This window comes from Gallus gallus, chromosome 2 (genome assembly GCF_016699485.2).
Source record: "Gallus gallus isolate bGalGal1 chromosome 2, bGalGal1.mat.broiler.GRCg7b, whole genome shotgun sequence".
Lineage (NCBI taxonomy): Eukaryota > Metazoa > Chordata > Aves > Galliformes > Phasianidae > Gallus > Gallus gallus.
This window is the reverse complement of record NC_052533.1, coordinates 97,266,062-97,286,216: the sequence shown is the minus strand read 5'-3', so window position 1 is coordinate 97,286,216 and position 20,155 is coordinate 97,266,062. Positions and strand designations below refer to the sequence as shown.

Sequence of the window (20,155 nt, the reverse complement as noted above, 5' to 3'; positions counted from 1 at the left end):
TCAAGTTAATGAAGTTACTGTCTACAAAAGGTTTTTTACGTCTTCAGTATGATTTGATAAATCTACCAAAACTTTGTCTAGAAGCAAGCAGCACAAACAAACCCTCTGGATACTAATTTCATAACACTACAGTTTTTCAAGTGCTAGCACGCTGTTTATGATAGACTTCTTTAAATCTCATTCTGTCTGATGTAGCAAAATAACCTGGCTTACTGGTGAAGGATATATAAAGCAATACACTGTTGAGTGGAATATTACACAAGGGCACCAAGGTAGGAATATACAGTGCCTATGTGCATCCTTCACAATTCTGCTAAAAGAAACTGCACTTTACTTTTGCTGAACCTGTGAAACAAACTTCAAATAAGAAAACAGTCACCAGGGTGAGAACTTGACTAAACAACGTTTACAACAGAAATGTAACATTGCTATATTACTGCTTATTTTTCTTTTTATGCTTGTCTAAACTTCTAGCTATATGGCAATCTTTCTAATTACTTATTAGTTAAGTGTGTGTCTTGAGGGAAAAATTGCATTTTTCAAATTGTCTCCATATATTGCAACAAGTTCTCAGAGATACAGTTAACTTAAAATTATACTAGCGCTTAAATACTGAGCTTGCAAAGTCTCACCATGCAGGACAGCCTGCCTGTAAGCTAACCATGGACATGCATTCCACGTAGTACCTTAGCTAACAAACAGTAAGAAATTCAGCTGTGGACTTAGTGCATGTAAAAATATTTTGCAGTCTCATCTTCAATCTTGGCAAAAAAAAACAATGATGTGCTACAATTTTTTACTGCCTTTGTTCACTAAAAAAACAAACAAACAAACATGGGCTTTGCAAAAAAAAGTTCAGTACTCAGAAGAAATAATAACATTTTAATACCCCAATACCATACTCATTCCCATAAGATTTCTGTAAAACTTTACTAAAAGTAAGACTTTTTAAATACATGAAGAACCATTTCTTTGGTTCCCATTTGTTGTATTTTCAAAAAAAAAAAAAAATTAGAAAGAGAACATGAATTATGGTCATCATCCCCCCACCTGCAGAGGCCCAGGCATCAGCCCCTGACACCATCAGCCCGTCATAGCAAGGCTGCAGCAGCAGGGCTTGGCTTCCCACACTCCTAGCCAGTCAGGCCCACTTATGGGTGCATCTGCTCAGTGCCCAGAGTTCCTCCCGTGCCCTCACCTGCCCTGCTCATGGTGGTACAAAGTCTGCTCTAGAGGACCTGAGGGTGACACCAACACTACTGGTCCTCAGGGAGAACCCAACCCACATGCTACCCAAACATCAGATTCAGTCTTTGCTTTCAAATTTATTTTCTTTAAGAGATTTTAGTTAAACTACTAAGTATACATAAAGTATATATTCATGCAGTCTACAGCCACTAGTCCTAGCATCAGCAGACAAACATTTTCAGCAGCCAAACAACTGGATTTTGAGTGTTACAGAGTCTCTTTTCTGAAATTATAATACTGAACATGGTTTTACACTGACAATACTGAGGTACAGTGGAGTTAGAAGAAACTACCTCAGGGCCATAGCACAAGGACAGCTGTTTTGTCTTGACACCTCTCCCTGGTCTGATAAACTTTGCCAGGTTTTACCCCATCTATCAAAAAATGATATGTATGCTGGTGCCTATGCAAGAAATCCTTACTGCAGCAAGATAAAAAGGATGATGTGCTTAAAAAGGAACATGAGATGAACATCTCATCTTTGATGAGATGCAGAAGTAAATACTATGATTTCAAAGCCAACTTGCCTCAGTGCCCATTTACCCTGTGCCCATGACATACTAGGAATGACACCTTTTGTCCTGCACTGGTCCAGGAGTACTGCAGTGCACATCCGCAACATAGCCATAGTGAATGTCATGCTCAGGAAACATACATTATCAACACAAAAATGCCACACCTGGGAGGTTGGAAGAGTTTTGGCATCAAAGCCTAGGGTTGCCTGCTCCTTCCTAGGCACTGCAAGTACGTTTTCATTTCCTGCTTTTATTGCCTTAATATAAATTGGGCTTTGCTTTCCAGTAAAAAGTAATTGTCTTGTTAGTGGACAGATATTGCTGTAGATTTCTACTGAGAAAGCCAAGTTCTTCAGGCTGCAAATTTCTCTTTAAGGGAAGAGATAAAGCACAGCCTTGGAGCACAAGAACAGCGCAGCTTTTTTGGTACCATTTACAGTCTCACTGCTTCCTTCATTTGCCATCTTTCCTCACTTATTTCTTCACATCGCTCCATGAAACCATTTAAACAAAGAATTATCCCTCAATACACAACATCTAAGCCTCTGAATGCAAGTTTGCCATGATTTTATTTTACTTTATTTTAAAACAGATGAGCCATTAACAAGCCAGTTTCTGTAGAGGTATATTAACATCACACCTCACTGCATCTGCTGTCAGGGAGGAGAGAAGTAGCAGAATTGAACCATGCTGCAAAGTATGCAATCTCCATCCTCAAAAAATCCAAATTCTGATACCTGAAAAATCCTTTATCTCTGTCAGACTCCTGGTTGATCTTCCATCACAAACACCAATTAAACTTCCCGTTACTTGAGTAGCTTCATGCTGAAACTCCAAGGATATGCATACTGAGAGGTTTGTGGCAACCAGCTAAACCCTAGGATTGTCATGAAGGATAGATGGGAAAGTTGCTAAGTCTCTCATTTTTTTCTGTCTTGACATTTCAGTATTGCAAGAAGTGGGTTTGCACATGCTGAACGCAAGCACTCACAGAAATAGGATAACACAGCATTTTAATTTCTGTCGTAACTCTGCTTTCTTACATCCCAAGGCAGTCAACAGTAGTAGGGGCTAATGGAAAATACGTATCTCTGTATTTTGTCTCTGGCTGAATGTGATTTCTTTTTCTTTTAAATGAACCAGTTCTCCACTCATTTTCTGAAATTAAAATAAGAATGACCATGCTTGCTAACATTTTCAAGAGTGTCTTACACTTAACTAACCCTAGTTAGTTAACCCTAGGCACCAGCAGACTTACTCCAGTTTTGTAAAGAACTCTTTTAAATTGCGCTCACCATCCTGACTGTTATTTCCTATGTAATGCCACAGTAGTGGCATAGGTTGATGCTACTTTCAATTTCTAACGGCAGAATTGTTATTTCAGTGAGAAACGTATGTTAAATTCAGCAGATACATTTAGCTCTAGTGAAACAGTTTTGTCCATAGATGAGAAAGAATTTGGGGAAAAAAAAAATCACTATTGTTATCCAAATCATTGAAGTCAGGAAACTAATGCATCTGGAAATAAAGGGACTTTTCCAGCATCACAGAGCTGGCAGCAAAGCCAAATAGATCTCCTGAGTCACAGCCTAGTGCCCTGCTCATTCAGCTTTCTGACCTCCCCAGGAGAGTTTTCCAGTTTCTAAAGAGGATTTCCCAGACAGAAATATTAGCACTGTAAAAGTAACCTGCACACCACTGTACATACAGACTGGCCACATCATGCTTGTGACAAGCATGCTTGTAATATTTACAAGCTTGAGCAGGGTGGATGTGGCAGGCTTCCAGTCATTTCACAGATCTTGCTACTGTTACTGCTTCTGTTAAGGCTGCAAGGCATTCACTAGCCCTAAGTCGCTTCCCAAAGTCCTCTTTCTTCCCAAGGGGGGAATAAAAAAAAAAAATGAATGAACTAAAGATATTCAGACATGATAGCCCTAAATTCATTGTGTATGTATCACTTCAGTTTTATTTCTTCCTTTTCTCAAGAGAGCACGGCTTTGATCAAACCTTGTAACTGGACTTCACATGTATACTCTGTCTCCAGAAATATGTAATCAAGAGATCTATGATGTTCTGCTAAAAATATATGTACATTCCTTCATGCCTCCAGAATATGTATGGTTGAGGGCACCATGGAAAAATGCCATTTCCCTAGATAACCATGTATTAAATCATAGCATATTCAACTAACTCAGAGCTAAGAATAATGCACAGTATTTACTGCTTTTTGAAATAATTGAGCCATTGCATGCTGATACATAGAAGTTCTCAGAGCAAGTTTGGCCAAGATATGATATAAGAAACAGATTAGATAACAATGCCAGATTAGCCTACCACAGTCAGTACTGCCTGCTAGAGTTAGGCCTAGGGGAATGATGATGGGATGGGAAGGGTGAGGCAAGGGGCTCAGCTGAAGTGCATCTACCCCAATGCATGCAGCATGGGCAACAAATAGGAGGAGCTGGAAGCCAGTGTGAAGCAGGCAAACTGTGCCTTAATTGCCATCAAAGAAACATGGTGGGATCGTTCTTAGGACAGTTGTGCTGCAGTGGATGGCTATAAGGTCTTCAGAAGGGATAGTCAAGGAAGGAAAGGTGTTGAGCTTGAAGCTGGGAATGATAAGGTTGAACCTCTATGGGTAAGGATCAGGGGGAGGGCCACCAAGGTGGACATGCTGATGGGAGTCTATTATAGACCACCTAACCAGGATGAAGAGACAGATGAGGCATTCTAGGAGCATCTGGCAGAATTTGTGCAATTGACAGTCCTTGTTCTCATAGGGGACTTCAACTTCCCTCACATATATGTTGGAAATACAATACAGCACAGAATAAACAGTCTAGGAGGTTTCTAGAGCACGTGGAAGATAACTTACTGATGCAGCTGGTAAGAAAGCCTACCAGGGGAGGTGCCCCACTAGACTTGCTGTTCACTAACAGAGAAGGAGACAGGCAGAAGTGGAGACTGGGAGCTGTCTAGGACAGAATGACCATGAAATGGTAGAGTTGTGGATTCTTGGTGAAGTCAGGAGGGGGACCAGCAAAACTGCTACCTTGGACTTCTGGAGGGCAGACTTTGAACTGTTCAGGACACTGGTAGGGAGGGTCTCTTGGGATTCTGTCCTGAAGGTTAAAGGGGTCCAGGAAGGCTGGTCACTCCTCAAGAAGGAGCAGGCTACCCCCTGTGCCACAAGAAGAGCTGGCAGGGAAGAAGACAAGTTCTCTGGATGAACAGGGAGCTTTCCCTGAGGTTCCAGGGAGAAAAAGAGAATCTACCTCCTGTGGAAGAAGGGGCAGTCAACCTGGGGAGAGTATAAAGAAATTGTTATTATGTACAGGGAGAAAATTAGAAAGGCAAAAGCCCACCTTGAACTCAACTTGGCCATTGGGATAAAAGAGATCAAAAACTTTTGACAAATATATTAACAGTAAGAGGAAGGCTAAGCAGAATCACCATACTTTACCAGATGCAGCAGGGAACATGACCACTAAGGATAAGGAAGGGGTTGACGTTCTCAATGCCTCCTTGACTTCTGTCTTTAAAAGTGAGACCAGTTATCCTTGGGGTACTCTACCCTCTGATCTGGAAGTCTCAGACAGGGAGCAGAATAAACTTCAGGTTGGACTTCAGGTAAAACATCTCCAAAAGAGTGATCAGGAACTGGAACAGGCTGCCCAGGGAGGTGCTGGAATCACTGACCATGGAGTTATTCAAGAAATGTTTAGATGCTATACTGAGGGACATGATTTAGGAGAAAATACTGGATAAGTGGATAGTTGGAGTGGATTATTTTGGAGGTCTTTGAGTCTATTTTATAATTCTTATACCAATATTTCAGTATTATTTAGGAAAAGAAAAAAGAATTTTCAGGAGAACCCAAGAGGAAAGTTTATTCATATTATTTATGACACTCAGGCTCCTACAGCTCTTAGTATGTAAAACAATTCCAACTTTGGGTAAAAGGTTATTTATAAGGGCAGTTCATTTAAATATATCAATTTTGAAGGTGCTCAGATGAAGATTTACTGTTGCTTACTTGATTGTGTGAATAATTCATTCTTTTCAAGACAGGCATACACTCGTTTCAGAGAGGAAATATCTCCTAAACCACAGTTATTGATTTGAGGACCAGCATTCACCAAGCAACATCAAGATACGTCACTCACAGTAGGGAATAAGAGCAGCTCTGGGAAGCATGCTGAAACAAAAAAGCATTTCCTCTCTTCTGGTCTCAAAAAAAAAAAAATAAAAAAAATCCCATCTTGTTTCATTGCAACAATTAAAAAAAACTATTTCACATTAATTAGTGCCAAAACTCAGAATGACATTTGAGCTGCAGAGGTGAGCAAACACTGTACTTGGAACAGCTGGAAGTAAACAACTGCATCCAGCCCTACCCTACCCAATGACTGGAGCTCTCCTGCACACAAGAGGGTTAAGAAGCCCAGCAGTGTGCCCTGCTCTTGGAGAAATGCAGCCAATCACTTTGGGGGCAAAGCCAGATCCAAGTAACTGTTTGTGGTACTTGGCTGTGAGCTCTGAAGGAATGCACAATGCTCCATTCTTAATTTTGGAAGTGGAGCACTGTATATCTGTCTTCTGCATCACTCCCCAAGGTGACTGACTGTGGCTGCACAAGCTAGTTAGATGTCATTATAGATGCTCTAGGGTATTCTTTCTACCAACTTCAAAAACAGAATAAAAGAAACCTTCAGATTTCCCTAGAATTTTATACTCTGATTTAATAGTGAAAATTAAATGAGAAATTTGTTCACTAAATGAAAGGGACTTTGGGGCACCTGTGATAGACACAGATTCATATTTCACCAAAATCCAAGAATCCAGCACGTTTCTAAGAATGGAAAGAAACTGCACTCTGATGTAAAAGGCATCCAATCACCAATAATGTAATTAGATTCACGAACAAATCACAGAAAAGTGTAGGTTGGAAGGGACCTCAAAGCCCACCCAGCCCCATCCTGTGCCATGGGCAGGGCTGCCCCCCAGCAGCTCAGCTGCACAGGGCCCCATCCAACCTGGCCTTGAGCGCCTCCAGGGACGGGGCACCACAGCGTCTCTGGGCAGCTGTGCCAGGGCCTCACTGCCCTAAGTGAAAAATTTCTTCCTAACGTCTAATTTAAACCTCCCTTCTACCAGTTAAAAGTATTTCCCCTTGACCTATCACTATTAAACCATGTAAAAAGTCCGTCTATATCCGTTTTATAAGCTCCCTTTGAGAACTGGAAGGCCACACCGAGGTTTTCACAGAGCCTTCTCTCCATCAGGTTGAACAAGCCTGACTTCCTCCATCTTTCTTTGTTGGAGAAGTGCTCCAGCTCTGAACCTGCTGCTCTTAGTTTACAACGGGAAGAACTTTGCTCCTCCTACCTCCTCTTAGAGGTTCAGAGATTTGAGAGGCAAGGAGAGTCATAATTATATGGATGAGATTATATTCTAGACACCAGAGACTTGTTTTCCATTGTGCCAGAGTCCTATTCACTCTGCAGAGCTGGGGCTAAATCCAGGTGTATACATTCCTGTGCAGCAGCAAGGACTATTTTCACTGCTATCTTTATAGGATCTTCCATCATACTGGATTTAGGGCAGTCTAGCAGAAAAGTATTTGAAAGAAAATTATTCAGATATTTATTTCCTTAAGCTTTGGAGGAGACAGGGAAGGGGGGAAAATCTTAGATGTAAATCTCCATTTGGTGCCCTCAACATCATTTTCATATCTTCTCTCTTTTATTCTCCCAAACATATTAAATAATTTTTAATCCACCCATGAGCAACAAGTTCACAGCAAACTACAGTACAATTCTGTAAAGTAGTGTAATCTTACAGCTCACAAATTCAGTTACCGTTCCAGTGAAGCAGCCAGAAAGATCAGCAATGTCAGTAAATTGTATCAGACACATCATAAAAATCCTTTACATACTTAATAGCCAATACACTACATATTAAAAATAGGTGACATTATCAGTGCTAAATCCAAGCATCAGAACACAAATTTAGTATTATCTATGACAAATGGAGGTATTTCTGTGAAAACATTTATGACATCTTGATGACTATACATTCATTACTGAAGCATATTCAGCTCAATAGTAATATTTTTCAGTCACACCCTAAGTGACTGAATGCCTCCATAAACATTGAAGTAGATTTTGTGCCTGTAGAACATCTGATACCCAGAGGAGAAGTGGAGAAAATTGCTAACTTTTAATCATGAGAATAGTCACATATGTTTTTATGGTGATATTTATGCAAGTAATATTGCAGCTTATTGATATTTGCAAGGTAAAGATTAAAAGCCCCTCCTCCTGGTGGCAGTTAATTGTGAAATGGGATGATTGTATGAAGAGAACCATAAACAAGTACTTATAAATGATATTTAAGACTAACAAATACAAGTACCCTGATTGAGGTACACTGGCAGGGCTGAGAGCAGGCCCACCCCAGATACATGAACACAAGGCCAAAGTACTCCTTCTCGTCAGGATTAGATGAGCACAGGAAGTGTTGATGTTACAGAGATCTAAAGCATCTATTAAAGAACAGTAATAATATACACACCTCAATCCAAACTATTTCTCTTTGCTTTCTGGCAACTTCTTTTGAAGACGACCACCCAGCTTCCTCTAAGAACACATCCACAGTCATGTTTACTCCATTCTTCCACTTATATGTTAATTATTCTTTTTTATTTCAGTATCTGTGTACAAAACAAGAACAAACACTCACTATGGTGCATACTGCATGGACATAAGCCAGAAGCACTGCCTTGATGAGCCTTTGCACAAAATAGGAAGTTAGTTACGTATGTCCATAGCACAAATTCTCTCATGCACCAACATAGAGACAGCCATGAAAGGGACATATTTTACAAAGCAACCAGGAGGGAATGTGCCAAGTTAATATCTCAGAACATATGTGAGCTCATGTAGTTTCAAAATAGTTGTAATATTTTCCATTGTATTCATCAAAAATATGTTCATGTGACTGTACCTAGGGCTTGAGTACAAATAAGTGGATTGGCTTTCACATACTGCCAGATAACTTCAAGATCAGTTCAGCTTTTGCCATAAAAGCAGCAAAAGCTGTTCCAATATCAATAATTTTTTCCTGTTTTAATAATCATTATATTTGCTCATACATGCTTTGATTCTACCCTTCATGAATCTGGTACAATAAGCTGCACATTTATATGAAAATGAATAGCCAAGGGAAAAGATTATTTCCTTTGGCTTCCTCTTGCTGGGCTGGGCAGAACTATTCTTGACCCAGTTTTATAGGTTTCACAGTTGGCTGACCCATTCATTGTCAACTGATACGGATGTTAGCTCAAGAGTGTCCAGGCAACCACACAAGCACACAAAGATCTGAAGGAACTCCAGGATTTAAGCATTTAACTTGAGATCTCCCATTCAGTGCAAGTTAGATAAGTGCAGCTAAGAACGTGAGCTAGCATGGAGTAGGTAACAAGCTGCTTTAGAGAAACAGCCACTAGCTTAGCTGGCTAAAGCACATTTCACAGCATACTACTACTGACTGCCTGATTAATAAACTGTGTAGAGAGTACATGTCCAACCCAGATATAGTGTTCGTCTCCTCACTACGGAAGGAAGCAGAACAGATGAGACCATCCTGAAGTGAGAGCACATGGAAACACAGCTTTTTCCTTCCATGAGCAAACAATAGGGCTTGTGCAGGTTCACAAAAGCTGAAACTCTCCAAGAACAGCCATGGCAATCCTGATACCACCTGAGAATCCACTGACTGAATGTGCTGTTAACTACATCTGCTCCCCTTCCTCATTATTTTTTTTTTTTAACTTTAGGTAGCAAGAGGAGACAGTGATGTCATGCTTTATGAAGTGCATCAAACCCAGGTTATAGGGGAAGCACTGCTGTAAATACTTTTAGTTTATAAAAAAAATACAATCATGTGGTAAGTTCAGTAATGCAGTAAAATCCCCACTCCCTGCCCACAAAACAGATTAGAATTACCTGAAAATCGGGGTAAGAAAACAGAAACTTCAACTTACTTAAATGTGTTAGCCAAGTAGGAAAATTCTCAGAAAAAAAAAAAGGTATAAGGAATAACAGCTTGTGCTAGAAAAATACCTTCACTTTATTATAGTGTCAAGAGTTTATAAGTGTTACTTTGGCAGTTCTTGTAACAAGTTCCACATTGTACTACTTGAGCTACTTATATTCATCAGCTTTTATTCATTCTTTAATTGATTACATGTATTTTTTACATCTCGTTTCCTACTTCATGTGTTCTGGAATATCATCTTGCTCTCTCATCCAAGCAGTTTAGAAAGGACCTGGGTTCAATTTGAAGCTTGTCTTTCATTAAAAATTAAAAGTGGTTTTGTCAAAGCCAGACCATTGAGTATAATGGACCAATCAGTCCAACAGTCAGACCAAAGTACTGGTGTCAAGCCTTAACTCTTGCCACATACCAGGATTGCAGTTAATTATGCTTCCACATATATGCTTTGACACACTTCAGCTTCATGACCGAGTACATGGCACATGATCCATTTGATTTTGACCATAGCACCGTAGAAAAGGAGGAAGGCAAAGACAGAGATAGCTTATCGATTGTCAGAACAGTGTTAGACTTCTGTACTTAGAGGTGATACAAGGTTGCTTCTCAAAGGAGCAGTGAACATGAACAGTTCTCACATAACCACATCAGATGAACAGAGATAAGAAGCACCTCAGGGTTGTGCATGCAGGAAACAAGCATCCATATTGCAGATTCCTCCAGAAATCCAAATAGCATTGTCAGAGTTAAATTCTGCTACACCAGAGAAGAGAGAAATGCTGTTCCAGGCTGCACAGCAAGAAGTACAGTCAAACCAGCTATCCCTCTTTGGAGACGCACGTGAAGTGGGCAGCATGGTTACTGCTATTCATGGCTCAATCTGGTTACTACTTTTGGCTATTCTACACAGCTGCAAGTTGGCTTGGTATGTTGCTTTGCCAGTGCCTAGCTAAAATTTGAGCTTGCCTTGAAATCACAAAAGGGAATTTTACCAGTATTTCATGAGCTGAGCTTAGGAAGTTGAATATCTTCACAGACTAGTAAAAAAAAAAAAAAGCACAGAGCAAACAAAAAGCTAAGGAGGCTGTTTCAACTGTAATTCTCATTCTTCAAGATACAGCAGAAGCCAGAGCTGGTCTGGGGATGAAACTCCCTCACAGATGTCTCCCCCACATCACATACAAAATTTGGCCCTGTGACTTGCCACCACCATACCTTATTCATCTCCTCAAGTAGCAATCTCATCTCAATCTTATTGCCGTTCATAGTGTCCTGTAAATAAGGAGGATTTCAAACCATGCACCACTGCAGCAAGAAAAAAAACACTTCCATCAACTTCATTTCCACTGCAGGTGCAACCCAGGCTGGGGAGGAGCACACAGCAGACTAAAGTGCTATCTGGATGGTTGAGGATGTTCTTTCTGCAAACTATAATTTCTCTTGTTCTTCACAGACATAAGAATTAAATACAGGGAACAGATGTATTTCTGGTATTGATTTACATTTTTCAAGTGTGAATTGAAAAAGCCATTTAGTATATTTTTGCTGTGATAGCTGGACACATCTGGCAATTTGCTTGGCATTCTACAGACAAATTACATTTTTTCCCCTAATTTAAGTATGTGTGACGCTATGTACAGATTGGCACCCTTACTGATTTGGAGAAAAGCTCATGAGTAAAAATCCTCATAAAACTGACTTGTCTGAAAATTTACCTTTACATGGTATTCCTGTTACTCCCTATATTTAGAATGAGGAATTCCAAACCTGTCACAGGAAGTCTAACTAAGGCAGGTCCTAAGGAGTCCAGTTTTAGATGGAATTCACAACACTCACTGTCTCTTCTGCAAAGTCTGTTAGTGCACTCCCAAGAATGACCCATTCCTTTATTTATCTTGCAGGATTGCCTATCCATGTCAGACAGCAAGCCAGGCGCTGCTGTCAGATGTTGCTCCAACACAGAGCAAATAGACTGTTCCTATCCTTAGGATTACTATTCAGGTAGCTGGAACGAGAACAACACAGATCAGTATGATGAGCATCGTCTGGTGTACATGGATTACTGTATTGGGTTGTCATGGATTACCTGAAGCCAATGAGATTATGTATCTAAAACCCTAAAAAGAAAATTCGACTGCTGCATTCATATAGAGCTTCTGAGTCAGCATTTGCCATCAAACCAACAAAGCTTACACTTAACAGTTGCTAGTTTGAGTCTGATAAATTGGATCCATTTACTCCACATCTGTTGAGTCAAACACTCTGGAAAGGGTACAGTTTCCACCTGAGGGGATCATTTGTTTATTGGCCATGGTATGCTTAGCTAGTACACAACACATGAAAATTAGTGTTGTCCTTACAGTGAAGAGGCTGGAACCAAAACAGACAGATCTAGAAAGATGGTATCCACTGAGAATTCCTTAGATTACTTGTTTAAATTGTTACATTATTGCAGAAATTGAATGGAATACTGCATTGTGGATGAAGGTTACTACACTGTAACTGATGACACAACCCTAGGTGAAATCTTTTAAATGCTGAACATGGTAGAGGATCATTTCAGTCAATAAGTTAAAACTTTGTTCTGACAATATTACAACTATGTACAGGGTTAATTTTTCAAGTTATAAAGCTTTGCAGAATGCACTTTTAAGATTAATCACATGCTGTTACTCCAAACAATATTTAAGTGAACTTCCATCCATTAAGTTCATGCACGGTGACACAGATTAAAGTATGCCTTCTGCATTCCTATATTCCTAACATGCCTATTTTTGTTGTGGGCTAATCCCAGTGGACAGCTAAGCCCCACATAGCAGCTTGCTTCCTCATCCAGCGGGATAGGGAAAAGAATCAGAAGGGCAAAAGAGGAAACTCCTGGAGATAAAGTTTACTAGGAAGAGCAAAAGCTGCACATGCAAGCAAAGCAAAACAAGGAATTCATTCATCCCTTTCCATCAGCAGGCAGATGTTCAGCCTCTCCCAGGAAAGGAGGGCTCATCATGCATAATGGTTTCTGGAGAAGTCAAACTTCATCACTCCAAACATCCTGCCTTCCTCCTTCTTTCCCCCAGCTTTTATTGCCGAGCACAACACTACATGGTGTGGGACACCCTCTTGGTAAGTCTGAGTCAGCTGTCCTGTTTCTGTCCCCTCCCAACTCCTTGTGCCCCCAGCCCCTTGCTGGCAGGGCAGCACGAGGAGCAGGAAATTTCTTGGCTCTGTGCAAGCACTGCTCTGCAGCAACTGAACAATCAGTGTGTTATCAGCTCTGTTTGGGTCACAAATCCAAAACACAACACCATACCAACTGCTATGAAGAAAAGTAACTCTATTCCAGACAAAACAAGGGCAATTTTTAATAAGAACCGAAACCATTTGGATGTGGCGCTCAGGGTCATGATTTAAGGGAGGGTTATTAGAGTTAGGGTAGTATGGTTAGGTCATGCTTAGACTCAATGATCTTTAAGGTCTTTTCCAACCTGAGCAATTCTATGATTCTATGACCTATGAATTAAATGTTTAAGTAAAATCCTTCTCAAATAAAACTGAGTTTTTGTCAGATCTCCTCCAGCAGAATAGGCAGATTTCTCAATTTTCATGAGCAAATATACAGCAAGAAACTTTTCATAAGTATTGAAGTTTGAGAAGGAACTGAGATTTACTGTGGAACATTTTAAAAGTGAGCATTCATTAAAAAATGAAGAAAAACAGTGTTAAAACTTGCATATCCAGTCTTCAACATACACCACAGTGAACAGTTATCAACTGATCATTTCACCTTCTAATTGATCAACACTATGTAATAATTTTGTGGAATCATTCTAAACAGAATTAGAAAATACTGACCAAAACTGAGATTTCAGATATTGCAATAATCTTTTTGTTAAAAGATCAAGATAAAAACAACTCCTGAGACAATTTGACAGGTAAATACTATTTCTAATGCTGCAAATTCTTAGCTTTGCAGACTTGTCTTGTGGATCTGAGAAAGACAGTAGTGTTTTGTGGTCAAGTCCAGGTCTCAATTTTTCTTCAGCAATGAGGCAGATATAAGAGTCAGTGTGTAAAAAACTGGAAACAGAAAAACAAAGGGCAGCTATGTTGACGTTGCACAGCAGGTCAATGCAGAGCACCAACACTAGGCATGATCAACCACCCAACAGTGGTTGGAAGCAGGTTTCTGCTTCTGTCCCCATCAGAATAACTGATTTGGCTCACAGGATGCTTTTGGGAATAAGCTGAGTAAGTGGGTTTAATGGGCCACATGTGGTCTATTATCCTCAATTTTAATCCTTCTGACACAAAGCATTTCCTCCCACATATATTAGCCTTCAGGAAGATGCACCAAGTAGAGTGCACACTATAAAAATGAAAGGTGAGACCAAGCATTAAGCATGTATTATTAATTTTTACGAATTAATGTATTCATTAGAAAATTCAAGTGATTTTTTTCCAAGGAGAATTTTTCAAGGAGAAAGGGCAGTGGTTACACTTCTCTAGAAATAAATTCCTGGTTAAACGTCAAGGACATGAAATAAGTTACAGTTGGTTGGATCGGTATTTCTTTATTCATACACATAGGAAGTCTAAATCCTCCCACCACCAGTTAACATGAGCCAGTTACAGACAAGTCAAGGACAAGCCAGACAAATGATAGATTTCTTCCCATTCAACTACGGGCACTTTTTAATATTTGAGATATTATAACCATACCTAAATAAGCCATAAACTGATTTCACAACAATATCAGATAAACAAGTAAAGAAAAACAAGGGGAAAAAAAAGAAAGGAAGAAAAACAAGCAGGTGTCTCAAGTCTAAAGGCCAACTCTTATTTTTGTTTTGATCCAAAAGGACAATTCTCATCAGTTTAAAGGGGAGAAGAATTCAGGCATTGGTCAATAAAACGTTCATTTAAAAATCCCCCACTCCTGTTGTTGTACGTGGAAATTTTAATGGCAAAACGACCTCAGGTAAACATAATTAAGTCAATCTTCTGTTCCATGCTTCCAACTAAGAACTCTATGTTTTTACAGCAATTAAAATTCTTGTGGTTCAGAATAGCTGATTTCACACATGTAAACTCCCTTTATTTTCCTAATTTCCTCATCCAGATTTTCATTTTTGCACTAGCTGGCTTAAAGTTTAATTTTATTGGAGCTCATAGTTCTGTGAATATTTAACACAAAACATGTGTTCATTTTTTAACCCCCTGAGAACTCCGAAATCAACAAGGAATTTTAACTGCAGTCCATTCTTTCAATTCACTATGAAGTCTTTGCATCCAAAGGCTCAAATCAAAATGAGAAGATGTTCTCCTCAGGCAATGATATTAGGACATCTCATAGTATAGAAGAATTGTTGTTTTCCCTTTTACATGCTCAGTACTTAAATGGCCTATAAAGTCCTTCATCCATAGGCCTGACATCAGAAACAGAAATAATTTCTTGAATGTCTTTCACAAGCAGTTAATTGCACAACACAAAAAACTTGTTATTCTCTTGAACTAAAACACTATGTTATTCTCAGATGTACGAAATTAAATATCATTAAGAAATCTGGAAGCTTTAAAGGAACAAATTTTCAGTGATATCAGGAACATTTGGTCAATATAAATGTCTTAAAAGTAAATGCTTTCAAATACATTGTTCAAGCAGTAGGCAAAACAGTTCCCATTCATAAAATGGTTCCTATTTATGGGAAGGAAGGGAGTGCCCACTCCAGCTAACACGCCAGCGGCTGTCGTTATGCTGCCATTAAAACTTACTCTCAACTCATAAACAGATCCATTTCAATTTAAATGAAAAAAAGGAATAAGGTATAAAAAAATAAAGAATGTGTAAAAGGATGAGACATCTTGCAAAGAGGTTAATTGCGCTAGCTTCTGGTTTCACAAACAATAGGGCTGTTTAACAGAACCAAAACCTCAAGCTACAATGACTGTAGCTCAGGCAGTTTATGAATTAATCACACATAACCTTTTACTACCCAATATGTCTTTTTAAAATCTAAAATAAAAATAAAGCACATTGCTGAGAGGATCATGGCAGCTCCCATTCATCCAACCACTTTTTAGGCTGAAAACAAATATAATAAAATATAACAAAGCTTACATAAATTGTTCTAGCATACTTTTGGCAAGATTTTAGGCTTTGTCTAGCAAGTTATTTCTAAATAGAATTCTAGTTCCTCCAGTAGTTAACACTAACCAACTGTAACTGGCGTAATAATATAATAATAACAGGAATATTTGGCAATATCATTTACTGCTTCTGCAACCCATCTTCAGATTAGTAAGTATAAGTTGATTAAAGCAAGGTATATGACAATGATGGGAACATTAATTATTAATAGTACTGCTAGGTACTCTTCCATCTGTATGAGCCCTATAAATGGTAGCATTAGGGCTGGGATGGCAACATATGCTACAGCTGTTTCAAACATATGCTTGTGAATGATTTTTCCTCCTAGATTTGCTTCTCAATTGCCACAACAGTCTCTCATAGAAACTATAAGTTTTTAAAAGTGAGTGTCGTCATTCTCTTCCTAACACCCCTTCTCTTTGCCTCTTTATTAGAGCTGTGGCTTCTCCCTGAAGGGTTTCAACACTTCTGATGGTAGTTTTGGTGGAAAAGGTACCATTTGGTGGCAGCATTCTGAACGGATTGATACAGGGAAAAGGTGGAGGAACTGCAATAAAATGTGTACTGAACACAACCCTTAAAAGCAAATTTTGCAACAACTCAGATCTCTGAACATAACTCAGTAACAGGATTATGAGTCTTAAGGGCGTTCCTTGGATGCTATAAAATAGAAATTGAGATCTCCGATTGGAACTCAGTACTTTCCCAGGGAGGTATGTTGAATGAATCAGTGCGAATAAAAAGAGAGAATCCTCTTCTAATACTTTTTTACTCCAGGGAATGATAATCAGTTGAAGAAGCAACAACAAAAAAGACAGCTCTTCAACATGTAAAACATTGGTTTCAGGTTTCACAACAAAGAAATATCACTGACACATGCTAGCACAATAAACATAAGACAACTGCACCAAGAGGCTCAAAATATCCTTCCTTACATATGCACAAAATTCAGATTTGTTTTAAGCCGTAGTAAGTTCATTAACTGTAAAAATTTATTCTGTTAAAATTGCACTTGTCGTAGGTCTGAACATAACATTGGCAATCCACATTAACAGCAGAAAGAGTGCTTATTTCCGTTCTACAGTATAGCAGAGACAAGTAAAAAAAGATAAACTCAGCATTTGTGAAAGGCCACTTTGACTACTGAAAGCTTAAATCATAGCCAAATTATAAAACAATTTGATTTATGCATGTTAATGCCAAATAAATGCCATTCACTGGTACAAGGTCTACTTTTAAGTGTAAGAAAGACCCTTCTCTTCTACAGGAAACGTGTAATTTTAAGATCACATGACAAACTTGGAGCACTCAGTCAGCTGACCTGAAGGTGAAGCATGGGGCAGTCTGGAGTTAGGATTCCAACACAATGACGTAGATCATCAACCTGGCTCACACTGACCACCTTCAAACTTCTCAATGGAAATACAGAGTTTTACGCCTACATTACTTCCATGACATGCCATCAAGTCAGAAATTTCCTGATTTTTGACCAGAACATAGTTCTCTGCAGCATTACACTGCAGATAAGCAAATGTATCAATAGGGCACGTTTACTTATTTCTGTGCAAGGATGCATGTCACCACCCCCCCAGGCTCCACAGACATTGGACAACTACTTCAGTACAGGAATCTTCTGGATTATCAATTTATTCTCCACTGCTTTTTTTATTTCTAGAAGATACCTCCTCTGATATTTTTCTCATGATAAAATCAAAAAGTTGCTTTTTAAAAGGTCAGATCACTGATCTGCTTTTAGAAATGTTCACTGGGCAAATATTCTCCTTAGACTGGAACAACAATATTAACTCCAGCAAAGTTGCACAAATACGAGTGAGAGCAAAACTTGGGCACACAAATCCAAATCAACAACAAGCTGGTCCTAGATGAAAGCATCAGAATAGACTTCAGTGATCTCAGCTCCCTTGCCAATTCACTAAAATACGCAAAACTAAAACATAACACAATCTCTGGAAAAATCTGTCAATAAAGTATTTAACAAGCATAATTACACATAACTTATATAAACAACCAGTTGATAAAAGTCTATCCAGAGGAAAAAAAAATAAAAAAAGAGGAGACTAAATCAAACAAATGGACTGACTCCATTTTAGAAAACATGAAACCACCAATTGAAAGCTTGCAAGGAACACTTCAAAGCCACTAAAAATCCATGGTGATGTAATGCAAATCACAGGAAATAACATTCTCGAATTCCAGTTTTAAGAAGTTCATCATATGTATTTGTACAGGATAAAAAATATATTACCAAGAAACATTCTCAGGAAAACACAAATTTATAATTGCTATATAAGAACCTTAGTATGAGGCAAAGAATAGTTTGATTGGCTTAATCACAATGCCCTATTCTGGTTTTTAATGCTCATTACTCTAGATTTTCATGTTTTGCCTTTAAGAATGTTTATCCTTTCTGAAAGCTGCTTACCATACTAGAAAGCCTCTTCTATTTACCTGCATAGGCTTTTATCACAGAGTCAAAGGATTACAGCAACACAAAGTGGCTTGGGTTGGGATGGATCTTAAAGCCCACACAGCTCCAATCTCATGCTGTGGGCAGGGCTACGCCCCCCAGCAGCTCAGCTGCCCAGGGCCCCATCCATCTTGGCCTTGAGCACCTCCAGGGATGGGGCATCACAGCTTCTCTGGGCAGCTGTGCCAGTGACTCACCACCCTCTAAGTGAATTTAAAATTGCATCTACTGCTTCTTATTCTGTCACTGTGCACCTATTAGGCACCATTTTTCTGTGTATCACAGAATTGCAAAGGTTAGAAAGAAGCTCTGGAGATCATCAAGTCCAACCCCCCCAGCAAAGCAGGCTCCCTACAGCAGGTTACACTTAATTGTTGAAGAGAGCCCCTCTGTCTTCTCCAGACTAAATAAAAGCATTCTCTCAACCTCTCATTCTATATCATGTTCCCCAGCCTTTGATTGCCTTGATGTCCCTCTCCCAAGCTTCTTCCACTCCCCAGTTTTGAATGTATGATTGATTATCAAGCTAGCACTCAGTGTATAATAAAGGTCACGTGTTGCTCAAGTATCAGATCTAGAAGATTAGCAGAATGCAATGTCTCAGCTAATTTATCCACCAGTTAAGACACTATATACAAGACCACAGATGTGAACTCTTGGCAGAAAATTTTTCCCATGTAAAATACCTTTCAGCGTAGCACTGAGAGTCTGGACAGGAAGATGCACTTCAAAAAAGCAGCTGAATGCAGGTAAGAAGAGGAAGACAACAAAGACTTAAGGATGCCAGTAATGGGGTTTTAAGGTAGTATCAGCCAAAACTAGAGTAGATTTCAGTGACTGAAGTGAAACTGAACCGAAGGGTAAGTCTTCTGAAGGTTCTGTAGAGGAAAAATTTCAGTCATTGGATATTTTTAGATTTATAAGGAAGATTTATCTAAGAAAAAAATCTCCTTCCATCTGAAGACTAGGTCTTCTTGGTTCACAATTTAGAGAGTTTCAAAAGTGCCCAAATAGTGGGAGCTGATGAGACTGGAGGTGCTGAGGAAAGTGGCTTTTGTCTGATGAGGCAGATAAGTGCTGGGAACTGCACCCACAGCAACACAGAGAACCTTTGCCACATACAATATTGCAATTCCATCTGAATCCAGACCGGTCTCCTAGCATGACCGCTTAAAGAGAGGGAAAAAAAACTTTATTAATAGAGCAGTAGAGTGCTCTATTTCACTGCACCTTACGCTGTTTTAGCCGTCACCTTGAAAAATGAGAAAGGGCATTATCCTGATATCTTTCCTGCCATCATCCTCCTCCCCAGTATCTAGAAAAACCAAACCCATGGGGTCATGCATTAAGCAAATGAAGGAGGGAGGGCATTTCACCTAGTTTTTATCTGAACAGCAGCATTAAAACAGAATGGGAAAGGCACACTGCATAATATTCTCAGTCGGGCTACTCCAGTTCACACCTACCCGAGATCTGCTTCTTGGAATCAATAAATCCTTTTGGCTGCAAAATCTAAAGGCTCAATTGTCCATTTTGACTAAACTCTAGTATTTTTCTGCATACAAATATTCACTATCAGCCTGCAGATTACCTACAGTAATGGTGGATTTTCTAGATAAATTAGTATGAAGTGACTAGATATTCTTCTGACCATGTATTCTCTCACATCTCCCTGCTTGCTTTATTTGTCCACATACT

The 20,155-nt window shown here is 39.2% G+C and overlaps 1 protein-coding gene across 1 annotated transcript in view; it reads right to left on the bottom strand.

Annotated features, from left to right (window-relative positions):
• Positions 1-20,155, bottom strand: part of PIEZO2 (piezo type mechanosensitive ion channel component 2) — a 395,935-nt gene that overhangs the window by 358,770 nt on the left and 17,010 nt on the right. The window contains exon 2 of the mRNA XM_040696651.2: positions 8,343-8,481. The gene's annotated coding sequence lies outside the window, so the exon portion shown is untranslated. The remainder of the gene's footprint in view (positions 1-8,342; positions 8,482-20,155) is intronic.